The sequence below is a fragment of the Vulpes lagopus genome, chromosome 9, assembly GCF_018345385.1.
Source record: "Vulpes lagopus strain Blue_001 chromosome 9, ASM1834538v1, whole genome shotgun sequence".
NCBI lineage: Eukaryota > Metazoa > Chordata > Mammalia > Carnivora > Canidae > Vulpes > Vulpes lagopus.
Genome location: NC_054832.1, coordinates 56,787,519 through 56,800,492, shown reverse-complemented (window position 1 = coordinate 56,800,492; position 12,974 = coordinate 56,787,519). Strand labels below are relative to the sequence as shown.

General features: G+C 33.5%; 1 protein-coding gene across 6 annotated transcripts in view; it reads left to right on the top strand.

The window, feature by feature from the left end:
* The window catches only part of HNF4G (hepatocyte nuclear factor 4 gamma), a 122,623-nt gene that overhangs the window by 21,528 nt on the left and 88,121 nt on the right, over positions 1 to 12,974 (top strand). The window lies entirely within an intron of this gene.

Below are 12,974 nucleotides of genomic sequence, written 5' to 3'. Positions count from 1 at the left end.
ATAAAGGTGTAATGATTTGAAGAGTAGTTCTGTGCTGTCCCCTTTGAAGAGAGAAGGCTGATTAGGGCCTTCCTGAGTCTAAGAATCATAACATTTCATTGCTCTCTTCCAACCAGAAATCCCACGGTCATTCTTCCCTTTAATTTCTGATAATACGGTGGACTGTATATCTAGAGAAAACTTTCCATTAGTAAAAACTAAAAAATGCCAACAGAATGTGTAGTTTTTGAAAAATATGTTTTTTAAAAAGACTAATTGTATAGCTGAGTTGGGAGGGTAAAGGAATTTTAAAAACACATGAACACCATGAAATCACAAATTGAGAGAAGTTAGCAAGGACTGAAACAGATGTTTTTCCTGGGATATTTGGCAGTTCCTCATGGCATACAGTTTAAGATTTGAGAACATTTTTTGATAAACAAAAAACAGCTTTGGCTGGCAAAAATTGGTTGGGTTGTATTGGAAAGCACTCTGTATCAATAGGATCTCTGGAAGGCAACTCTTATTGTTAGTTGGATGAAACAAATACAATGGTTATGGAAGAGGTGGGAGAGAGAGGAAGAGGGAGAGAGAGAGAGAGGATGAATATGTTCTTAAAGGAGAGTAGGAATAATTACTTTTCTTGGTTTTGTTTCTGAGTGCAGTGTAAGCAAAGCGAAGTTTTACCTGAAGAAAATTCCTAACTTCACCCTCATGTAATTCAAATTCACATCTAAAAATAAATTCCAGTTTTAAGGTTGATAATTTCCCCAAGTACTTTGCAGAAGCAAGCAAAAATCTCACAAAAAGAAAAGCACTCTAAGTCAAGGCCTTAAATAATTCTTACAGATAACATTTCAAAGGGCATGAGATCATATTAAGAAATCAGCACTAAATAAGGTAGAACAAAGCATAAATTTATTCAGAAAAACAAACACCAGATACAGACCCAAAAAGACTGTAGCTACTGGAATTTTCACTTATGAAACATTAATTATATTTAATATGTTAAAAATAGTATATTTTCTGAAATATAGTAAAAGGAAAGACTATAAAAGCAATAATATATTTGAAAAAGTACCAAACAGTAGTTTGAGAGAATTAAAAAATAAACAAATGAGGGTTGAAATTCATTTTATGGCTTATACAGCAGAGGAAACACAGCTGAAATGAGAATTTTTTTGAAATAAATATCTGAAGAAAATAGAATATAGAGCAGAGAGACAGCTAGAAAATATGAAAGAGACTTTCAGAGATAAGGAGGATAAAAAGAAAAAGTGTCACATATACCTAATTGGACAGCCAGATAGATGGAAGAGAGAAAATCAAGGTGAGACAATATTCAAAGTGATGGGGGCTATAATAGATTTTGAATTTATGAAAGACACCTATCTTCATATTCACAAAGCAAACAAATTTCAAGCCAGTAATACGGGAGAGTACAATCAACAGAACACTGTAATATATTACAGCAAAATCACTGAACATTGATCAAGGTGAAGAAAGGCAAAAAAAAGTTAACAAAGAACAGAAAGGTAGTAGATGGTAGAACCAAATCCACACACAGCAGTAATCATTATAAATATGAATGGATTAAAATTTCCAGTTAAAAGAGATTATTGGACAGAAAACAAAACAAAACAAATCCCAGTTCTATTGTTAATAGAAAAACTCCTGAACTGAATAATATAGAAAACAAAAATTGGGAAAGATATACCAAATAATTGGTAACCAAAAAAGGGGGAAAGATTCACTTTTTAAATAGCAGACAAAGAAAATTCTAAAAAATATTGTTCCATGTGGTAGCCAGCCTCTGACATGAACCCCAGTGATCCTCACTTTCTGGTTGGTATTCATGGCTTTGTGTAGTCTCTTACCCAAATGAATAGGCATGACCTGTATGTATAACCAATAAGATATTCCAGAAATGATAATGTGAGAGGGAGGGAGGGAAGGAAAGAAAATTATTAAGCTTTGAGAGAAAAGAAACAAATTTTGATTTGTTATGTAGATGACATGATTTCCCATTTAAGAAAAAAAATCTACACATTATTAGTCTTTTTTTAAGAGATTTATTTATTGATTTATCTATCTATCTCATGACCTGGGAGATAATGACCCAAGTGGAAATCAAGCACTGGATGCTTTAACTGACTGAGCCACCAAGATGCCTCAATGAATTATTAGTCATTTTTAACTATAAAATCAAGATAACAAAATTCAAGCACAATTCCATGTATTAATATTTAGTTAATATTTTAACTTGGAAAATGTTCCATTTTTAATAGCAACAACATAAATTGTAAAGTATCTAAGAATAACTAAAATCATGCAGATTTTTTATGGAAATTATAAAATTGTATTGAAAAACACAAAGATACATCCAAATAAATGGAGAGGCTCACTGCAGATAAAAAGACACTTTTTTAAATGGCGATTTTCCTCAAATTGTTGCATGTTTTAACACAATTCCTATCAAGTGTCAACAAGACATTTCATGAAAGCTGACTAGCTCATTTTAACATTCATACGATAGATCAAAAGGACAGGAATTGCTAATTCATTCCCGAAAAGGCAGTATGAGGAAGCACCCCTTGCCCTATCAGATATCAAGATCTATTTTAAACCTATTATAATTATTACAGTGTGCTAGTTCAGGAGTAAATTGCTGGAACAGAGTGCTTAGCTCATAAACAACCCACACATACATGGAAACTTGTTCTTTTAGCATTGCACATCAGTAGAGGGAGCTTAGTCCTCTGGCAGAAGGTGTTAGGAAAATTAGCAATTTTTATGGAAAAGATAGAACTGGACCCCACCTCACTCACATGTAACATAAAAATCAATTCCAAACAGATTAATAAATTAGAAGGGGGACATAACAGAATATGTTTCCAATTTGTTTTTATGAAAGGATTACTTTTAGAAAGAAGCACAACCGTAGAGATAGTCTGATAAGTTTCACTTTGTTCAAATTCAAGGCTCCCCCCACCTTTAAAGGCACTGTGGGAAGAGTGAAATGACAGTTCCAAAAGCCAGACTAAAATGTTTGCATTGCCCATGACCAACAGAATTTAGAATCTAAAATATATAAAAACTTGGTAAGCTAGTGACAAAAAGACAACACATTAAAAAAGTGAGGATAAGACAGTCATTTCATAGAAAAGAAAGCAAAGTAGCCAAGAAAAATTTGTAAATTTGCTGACTCTAATCTATAACACTGGAAAGGCAAATTTAGACCACAATGAGTGTTTATATCTTGCCTTATTTCCAGGAATAAATGGCAATATCAGCATTACTGAGCAACTAGAACTGGCGTATGCTGTAGGTGTACAATGCTTTAGAAAACTACTTGGAATGAATGGCAAAATTCAGCAATAACTGTGAGCTAGCAGTTCCACTGCTAAATGGACCTCAGAGCAGGGCTTCTCGAACTATTCAGGACAAAGGAATCCTAGTTTTGAAATTTCCCTCCTTCCTTCCTTCTCTCTCTTTGTTTCCCTTCTCTTTTTCCTCCCTTCTTTCTCCTCCAGCATGGTAATGATGTTTATTTGTAATACAATTTAACTATATTTATTTCACCTTGCTTTCAGGGTTGTTTTTTGTTTTGTGGGGATTTTGTTGTTTGTTTTTCTGATTCTTGTTCTTAATTATTTAATTTTTTCCCAATATGGTATGTTATGCTTTCAAAAGTAAAAACTATGTATAAAAAGCGATCCCTTACAGAAACCACATTCCCTCCTGTATCCCTTCCACTCAATACCCCTCTCATGTAACTAATTTCATTGGGATTTTTTTGGTATGATTAGAAGATATATGCATGCTAATTTATTTTTTTCTCTTTCACAAATAGCTCTATTTGTGATTATACATGCTTTCTGCCTTTTCTTTCCCACCGCCCCCCCGCCCTCATGATATCTCTTGAGATTTTCTGTCATTTCTTGAAGACCTTTCTCATTCTTTTTTTTTTTTTTTTTTTTTTTTTTTAGATAGTTCTCTATTGTGTCACTGCATCACAGTATAGTCAACCAACATCTTAGGTTGAATACGTAGATAGTTTCAATATTTTAGTTTTCATTTCTTTAAAATCACTTCTTTTGTCTTTATTTTGTTTATTGCTACTACTACATTCTTAAAAGGTATATTTTGTCTTAATAATAACAAAAAAATCAATTGAAGCTTACATTGCTGTCAATGAATTAGGCATTATGGGATCCCTGGGTGGCGCAGCGGTTTGGTGCCTTCCTTTGGCCCAGGGCACGATCCTGGAGACCCGGGATCGAATCCCACGTTGGGCTCCCGGTGCATGGAGCCTGCTTCTCCTCCCTCTGCCTGTGTCTTTGCCTCTCTTTCTCTCTCTGTGACTATCATAAATAAAATAAAATAAAATTCTTTAAAAAAATGAATTAGGCATTAAAAATAAATTATATGGGGGATCCCTGGGTGTCTCAGCGGTTTAACGCCTGCCTTCGGCCCAGGCGTGATCCTGGAGACCCCAGATCCAGTCCCATCTTGGGCTCCCACAGGAGCCTGCTTCTCTCTCTGCCTGTGTCTCTGCCTCTCTCTCTGCGTCTCTCCTGGATAGATAAATAAAATCTTTTATAAAATAAAATAAATTATAGAAATTTATTTCTCTAATTTAGCAATAATGTTAAGTGATAAAATTTTAAAACAGACTTATTTACCAATTGAAAAGAATGTATAGATACTTATAAAGTTATGTATGTGTTTATATTTTATCCAACTTTTACACATTTTTGGATTATAGTTGCTAACGTAATCTTAAAAGTATCACGATTGTTAAGTGCACATGACTCATATGCCAGAGTGTGACTTACCACAGGAGTTCAACACCATCATACTGGTGAAGCCCTGCTAAATAAGACTGATTCTGAGCTCAGATATTACAGCAAAATCCAATTACTATTAAAGCTTCTAACTGCTTACCCTCTATTTCTGTACTTATCCCGTCATGGACTTATAACAAACAATCCTTGAACTGGCGTAGGTCCACAAACCACGTGTTGATATGTGCACCTGGAAACATACACCAGAATATTTATAGCAGCACTGTTTGTAAAAGCAAATATTGGAAATACCCCAAATGTCTATCAATAATGGAATGGATAAATGCACTGTGGTATATTCACGTGGTGATTTATTATAAAAGAGAAAATAAATCACTCCTCTATCCATCAACATAAATAAATCTCATATAAACAGAAAATTCAGTTTCAAAAATCAAATCAAAGAAAAATACATTATAGTAGCATTTTCATTTATATAAAGACCCAAACAGAAACAACTAAACAATACACTGTTATTAGTTTATGGGTATGTTGTAAAACTCAAAGTAATGTAAGGAGTTATTAGCATAGGATAGTAATTAACTCTAGGAGTGGGATTCAATCAAGGAATGGTATCCAGGGTCCTTCAAAGTCACGGTTCATGTTCTACCTCATAAACTAAGCACTAGGCATATGGATATTTATTTCATTACTATTAAACTGAACAGATACTAGCTGTTATTTTGTATATATCAGAGGTTTCATAATAAATTATTAAAATTATAAATATGCAAGACTAAAAATAAGACTCTTTGAAAGACTTGTAAAGAGATGTGAATAAATACGTAGAGATTCTTGCATGGAAAGACTCAGAAATATAAAGCTTCTAGTTCGCATGAATGCCATAGATTTGTTTCAATTCCAATCAGAATAATTAAATTAAAAAAATAATATCCATATCTTAAGGTCTGTTAAGGATAGGAGGTCATTATTGCATATGGAGTTTCAAGATAAGGATTTTCATGACAACATACAAATTTGGTTTTTAAGGTGTTCTGGGATAAAATATATAATAAAATGCCTGCATTCAATGATTTGGCCAGACCCACTGTAGAATTAATACTCAGATTACTGAAACTGGAAATTATGACAGAGAGCAGGGGCACTGAATCTCAGGCTCTCCTACTAACTGATCTCATGATTTTAACTGCATAATCCAATTTTCTAGTAACTAAAATGAAAACACCAATAGTATTAATAACTAAGATAAAAATTATTTGTCTTAGCCGTACTCTAATGAAGAAGTCTATGACATTTGATTATTTTCAGACTTACTTTTGAGAATAAAAACATATGGTATATGTAATGTTGTAGTGTGATTTTTTTCCACCTGTATTGTGAAAATCCATTGATGTCAATCTTAGTTTATCATCATGGTAAATAAATTAAGTAAATTATAATTTATTTTATATTTCTCACATGACAAAATAGAATTTTAAAAAAATACTCCTATTCCCTCAAAAGTTAGAGATTAAATATGAATAAGAACAACTTGATATACTAGATATTAATTGAATTCTAAAAGTATAATATTTCTTTAAAAGATTTTATTTATTTATTCATTCATGATAGACACAGAGAGAGAGAGAGAGAGGCAGAGACACAGGCAGAGGGAGAAGCAGGCTCCATGGAGGGAGCCTGACGCGGGACTCAATCCCGGGTCTCCAGGATCACGCCCTGGGCCAAAGGCAGGAGCTAAACTGCCGAGCCACCCAGGGATCCCCCTAAAAGTATAATAATTAAAGCTCTATGATACTGCTTTGAGAAAAGAACAACGGAATAATATAAAAGCTCTGAAATTATGTTTATAAATATATAATATATGATAATACAATTCTGAATATTTTATAATATGTAAGTAATTGTAACATATCTATGAGTTAACTATTCAGTAAGTACTTCTAGATGACATTTGGAATGAAAAAGATGAGTGAAATATTGAGATAATAAAAAAACACACAAAAAAAGACATATCTACCTGGTTTTGGAAAAAGAAAAACTAACTGTAAAAAATACAAGAAACCATAAGTATGGATAGATTTGTTAGAAGAGAAATATTTTTAGAATTATATAGAAATACCATTAACCTAAAAATCAAATAATCTATGAACATTATTTTCCATAAATATTACAGACAGGTTTAAATCTAACATACTAAAACTTCATAAATGAACAAGAAAAATTCTCAAAGGTTAATAAAATGACATATTTAAATGGCATAACTGCATAAAAACCAGCTTTCCTTGAATATTAGCCAGGATGCAAATTATGCTGCTAGAACTAAATGGCCCAAAAGGGTTGCTGTGATAAAGTAGAAGTTTATTAGCAACCCCTAAGCCCCTGGTCTAGGCTGAATGATTATTTGTGTTTCACAGGGTACCCTGGGGACTGAGATTGTTTCTCTTGAATTGGTTTGCTATCTCCTGGAGCCCGGGTTGGCAGTTTTTTGTGTAAAGGACCAGGTAGCAAATATTGTAGGATTTGGGGGCCATATGATGTCTGTTACAATTAATTCTGCAGTTGTAGGGTGAAAGTGGCCACAGACTATACACAAACAAATGGATATGGCTGTGTTCCAAAAAACTTTATTTACAAAACAGTCATCTCTGTCATTTTTATGACCCTTGCTGCAGGGCATTGTCTTTACTCTGCCTGGATGAGGCTAAATCACAGGCACATCTGTATTTCAGCTTGCAGAAAGGAGGGAGCATGGAGGATTTCATGCACAATATCTTCAAGCCTAGGCCCATAAGTAGCAAGCTTCACTTATGATCATATTCCATTGGTGAAAACTATAGCTACAGCCAGCTGCTGAGAAATGTGATCTCCAATTCCAAAGTGCCCAATTACTTATCTCTTGCCATCGAGGGAGGATCATATCTAAGGGAATTGCTAGTTGTCACTGCCAAACTGTAGTCATATAAGTTCAAAATTACTTTAAATTTTATAATAAATGATATAAATAATGATTTTCAAAGAGCAAAAGTGTTTTATTCAGTGTTGACATTATACCATTACTAGTGGGTACAATAATAATTGTTGCAGTTTTAGTAGGTCTCCAACATCCTTTGGTTCTAATACAACCTCAAAGCATTTATTGTCATTACTTTTCAAATGAGTAATTGATTTTTTAAAGAGTTTAAAGACTAAAGTATGCAATTAGTGAGTGTTTGAGCCATGATTCCATCATAGGCACTACCATTGCAAAGCCTATGCTCTGCACTAGTGGATAATGAAAATTAAGACCACTTTCGTGGTGACACTGTGGGTCAAAATTTATGAAGAAATTCATATCATCCGACTTAATAATCCCACTTCTAGAATATTTTGAAATAATTAGTGATATTGTCAAAGTAAATACAGTTAATGTACTATCCTATCTTCAAATAATGTTTTCACATAATAATGATATAGGACAATGCTCACAATGTAATACTGTATAAAAATAAAAGATTGAAAACACTCCAAATAGAGAATAATCTATATAATATACATATATTAAACATGTACACATGCAGATATATGTACGTGCTTAATATATGTATATGCATAGCATGTATACATATTAATGTATATGCACATACATACATCTATAACTATCTAATGTAAGAATATATTAAAAATGGTACTTTGGATGATAAAATTATAGGGCTTTTTAAAAGTTTTCTGTATTTTACAAAATTTTCAATAATAGGCATATATTTTGTTTGGGCATATTTTATTTAAATATCAACTTAATTAAAATATCAAATGTCAAGTTAATTAAAAACTATGCTTTCTGACTATTAAGCCTTTGATTTTCTAGTGTTAATAATAATATCTCACATGTTAATCAAACAACTAACCTCTTAAGAAAAACTGATTAAATCAAGTGAATTAAATTTATATAGAATTTATTCTATATATAGACATGTTATTTAAATAATGAGTGCATTGGGCAGCCCAGGTAGCTCAGCGGTTTAGTGCTGCCTTTGGCCAACGGCATGATCCTGGAGACCTGGGATCGAGTCCCACGTTAGGCTCCCTGCATGGAGCCTGCTTCTTCCTCTGCCTGTGTCTCTGCCTCTCTCTCTCTCTCCATGTCTCTCGTGGATAAATAAATAAAATCTAAAAAAAAAAAAAAAATAATGAGTGCATTGTCCTAGCATATGCATGTCTTTTCATGTGGCTGATTTTATATTTCTATTTTGTTAGCTTTTAGTTTTATATGCCCATTGATGGGCCATTTTATTTTCTTTTTTGGGTTTAATTTCTGCCAGGAAGGGCATATTTATGAATTCCTTTTTATAATTTAATTTAATTTTTTAAAAGATTTTATTTATTTATTCATGAGACACAGAGAGAGAGAGAGAAAGAAGCAGAGACACAGGCAGAGGGAGAAGCAGGCTCCATGCAGGGAGCCAGATGTGGGACTCGATTCCGGGACTCCAGGATCATGCTCTGGGCTGAAGGCAAATGCTAAACCACTGGCCATCCAGGGATCCCTTTTTTTAATTTTAGTGTGTAGCACAGTACCAATAAGATTTCAGCTTAATTAACTGGGCGTTCAGTTTTAGTTGACAGTCGAGTGAATCAGTGGCAAAAAAACATTTGAAATGTTTCATCAAATGTTATTTCAAAAGAAGTAATATATTTTAATGTAAGCTCTTTGCCAGACCCACGTGGGGCTTGAACTCACAACCTCAAGATCAAGAGTCATGTGCTCTACCGACTGAGCCAGCCAGACACCCCATCCTACTATTTTAAATCTTGAGAAAGGTGGCATAACTTATTTTCTAAATCAGGATACTCTTGAGAGTAGCAAGGGAAGCTATTATTAATTATGCTTGGCCAACTGACTGTCACCTGTTCAAGTTTGGGCTACTGGTCATTGTAACAAGGGTTAACTATAGCCAATCAAATTGAATTTTAATGTTCAAATGGAAGATTTGCTATTCAGTAATTACAAAGTAATCATAAACCCCTTTTAACATTGCATTTATGTTAAAACATATTTGATTTTACTGATTCCTTCTATTAGTAATGACATTGCTACCATCTTTATGATATATTATCTCAAGTCAAAGAGGATGGAGACTATAGGAACTGACTTTTCTTGTTTCCATTTGGGAACATTGGTAAGTTTGTTTATATCATAGATGCAACCTAAAATTCAACACTTTACTTTTGAACTCATCAAAAATTTTAATTTTCTGACTCAGAATTATTCATTTCTTAGAATTCTGTATGTTTTCTTTGTTTCACCAGTACTGTATTAGAGAAATAGGATTTTAATTCCTCACGGGGATGGCATATGCTTTATAGAGAGTGACAAAGCTGCTTCAAGGTGGAGTTAATTCGCCTTGGAGTTCAATGACCTGCTCCTACAATTAGTCTCTTATCTAGATTTTCATTATGTGAGCCTCAGCACATAGCTTATCACTGGTCAGACTCCTTTCTTATTCTTGAGGTAATTCAAACCTTCAAAAGCTAAATTTCCAGCTGTAAAGCATCCAGAGTGGTTGTTAATGAAGACACATGTCACCCCTTGTATAAGTTCGGGCTTTTCAAGTATCTTTCCTTTAAAATTATACCGTAAAAACCTTGACTTTATTTTTTAAGTGTTAAAAGAAAGAAGAATATGCATAGTTTCCCTATGCATAGTTTCATTTTTTGAGTAATAGGCCATGATTTTATACCTAGGTTAAATTATTTCCATCCATTATTATTGTTATCAATGAAGAAATTCATGATCTGTGAAGATTTCTGAGCATATGACTTATTATTAGAAAAATAACTTAGAATTACAGGGATTGTTATAGGAAAGAGAGAAAAAACTTAGTAAAGCCTTATGTCTGCCAAAAGATTTTTAGACTTTAAGAGGGAATTTATGCAATATTGTTTCCTCATAGGATGCATAGAATGTTATGCAGTGACTGACGGAATAAAATATTAGAGGCCCAGTGTGATCATGCAGCTTCATTCCCAAATTTTCCTGGCTTTATATTTTCATAGCACTTTTTCTGCTCATTTATTGAATCTATATTATCTTGAATGATACATCTATACATTTGCCTTCCACTTGAATGAGGGATCTATGAAGGCACCTTCAATTATTATTCATTATAATTCTTAATCACATTGCCTACTCTGTATTAGGCCTTTAATAGACATGTTTAGGATAATTAATAAAGAAATGAATGATTATATAGGGGTTTTAATGTTCAAATGGACCATTTCGGGATGAAATTGTAGCTCACAACCATCCACCAGGGTAGCGGTATGTCAGGCCTCTTGAATTTAAGTTTTCTATACCCTATACCACCAGCCCGTCCTGATATCTGCAGCCTCATTCCTACTCCAGGACTATAGGTTATTTCTTGTTTTGTTCCTTGCTTGAAGCAAAATAGCACAGGAACTAATAATACTGATTTGGCCCTTCTGGAATTAAGTGATTGATCTGCCTCAATCACAGGCAAGTTATTTCATATTTCTGATCTTAATGTTTTATGGGGTTTTTTAATGAAGAAAGTAATGTATATCACATGTGATAATACTGAGCATTAAGTAAGATGTGTATTAAGTCATTAGTACATTTACTAGTACATCCTCACTTATCCTCTTGTTCTCCAGTCACATTGGTCTACCTGAAGCTTCCAGAATACACAGATTGTTGGTGCTTTGGTGTTTTGCTGTGCTCTACACAGAAGCCCTTTTCTCCCCAGTTATTTTTGCTAGGTCTTTTCCTAAATGTCAAATTCTGAGAGAGCTCTTATCTAATCAGCCTATCAAAAATAGCCCTAATCATGCTGTAGTCTCATCTTGTTTTATCTCTCTTAATTGTACTTAGTAGTCACTGACATTTTAATATATATATATTTTGTATGCCTCTCTTGCTTACAAGAATAAGGTGCATGAAGGCAGAGACTTTGCCCTCTTTATTCACTGCTCTAGCTCCAGTGCTCAGGAGAAAACTTAGTCTATTACATCATGAAACACCTATTTTTTGACTGAATGGAAGGAATTGTATAAGAAAATGCTGCTATTAAGAATCAAACTATTGGGATCCCTGGGTGGCGCAGCGGTTTGGCGCCTGCCTTTGGCCCAGGGCGCGATCCTGGAGACCCGGGATCGAATCCCACGTCAGGCTCCCGGTGCATGGAGCCTGCTTCTCCCTCTGCCTGTGTCTCTGCCTCTCTCTCTCTCTCTGTGACTATCATAAATAAATTAAAAAAAAAAAAAAGAATCAAACTATTAAGGAGGGCACGTTTTGTGATGAGCACAGGGTGTTGTTTGTAAGTAATGAATCACTGAATTGTACTCCAGAAACCAATATTGCACTGTAGGTTAACTAAGTAAAATTAAAAAAAAAAAATCAAACTACTTGGAAACACTTGTGTATATGCATATTACTATAAGTGTTAACATTTTGTAGGGAATAAGATTGTCAATTATATATAAAAAAATGAGATATAGGTCTTGAGTTCTTCTCTATTTCAGCCACACCCATGTTTTTTGTGCAATAACAGTCTTTAAATGCATTTTTCTATCTCATCAAAACCCAAACAAATAACTCATCTTCCAAATTAAGTATATCAAGCCTCAAAACAGTAAAACACTAAGTTTTTAGGAACTTGACTTCCTAAAAAAAAAATGGACACTGGACTACACAGTCTATTTGAGAACACAAAATGTGATTTTTGAGAACATAAAATTTATTAACGTTTTTAAACCTAAGTGATATATTTCATATAGTTCTTCCATCTGTCTCTATTAAGAGATGTATTTGGTAATAACATTGCTTCTAGATGGATAGGAGGGGATTAATAATTAAAAATTAAGTTTCATAAAATGTTGGTATCTTTAGTTACACACATATCCAATTGTGACAGTCAGTGTGGTGAGTAATGTTCAAGTATTTATGCTCTAGAGAACAATTAAATGATTTGCTACAACCGGGTGTTATGAATGAACATAGAGAACTATAATTTTCCGGGTAGTTGATCTTAAAGTATAGCAAAGTGAAATATGCAAGTAATTAAAGAAAATGTTTTACTAACATTTATCTTGATAAATTATTTCAGTTCTATGTTTCATTTTGCAGACACATCTGCAATGCCATTGAATTAGTGAAATAACTGAAAAGCTCATAAAAGTGATAATTGCTTT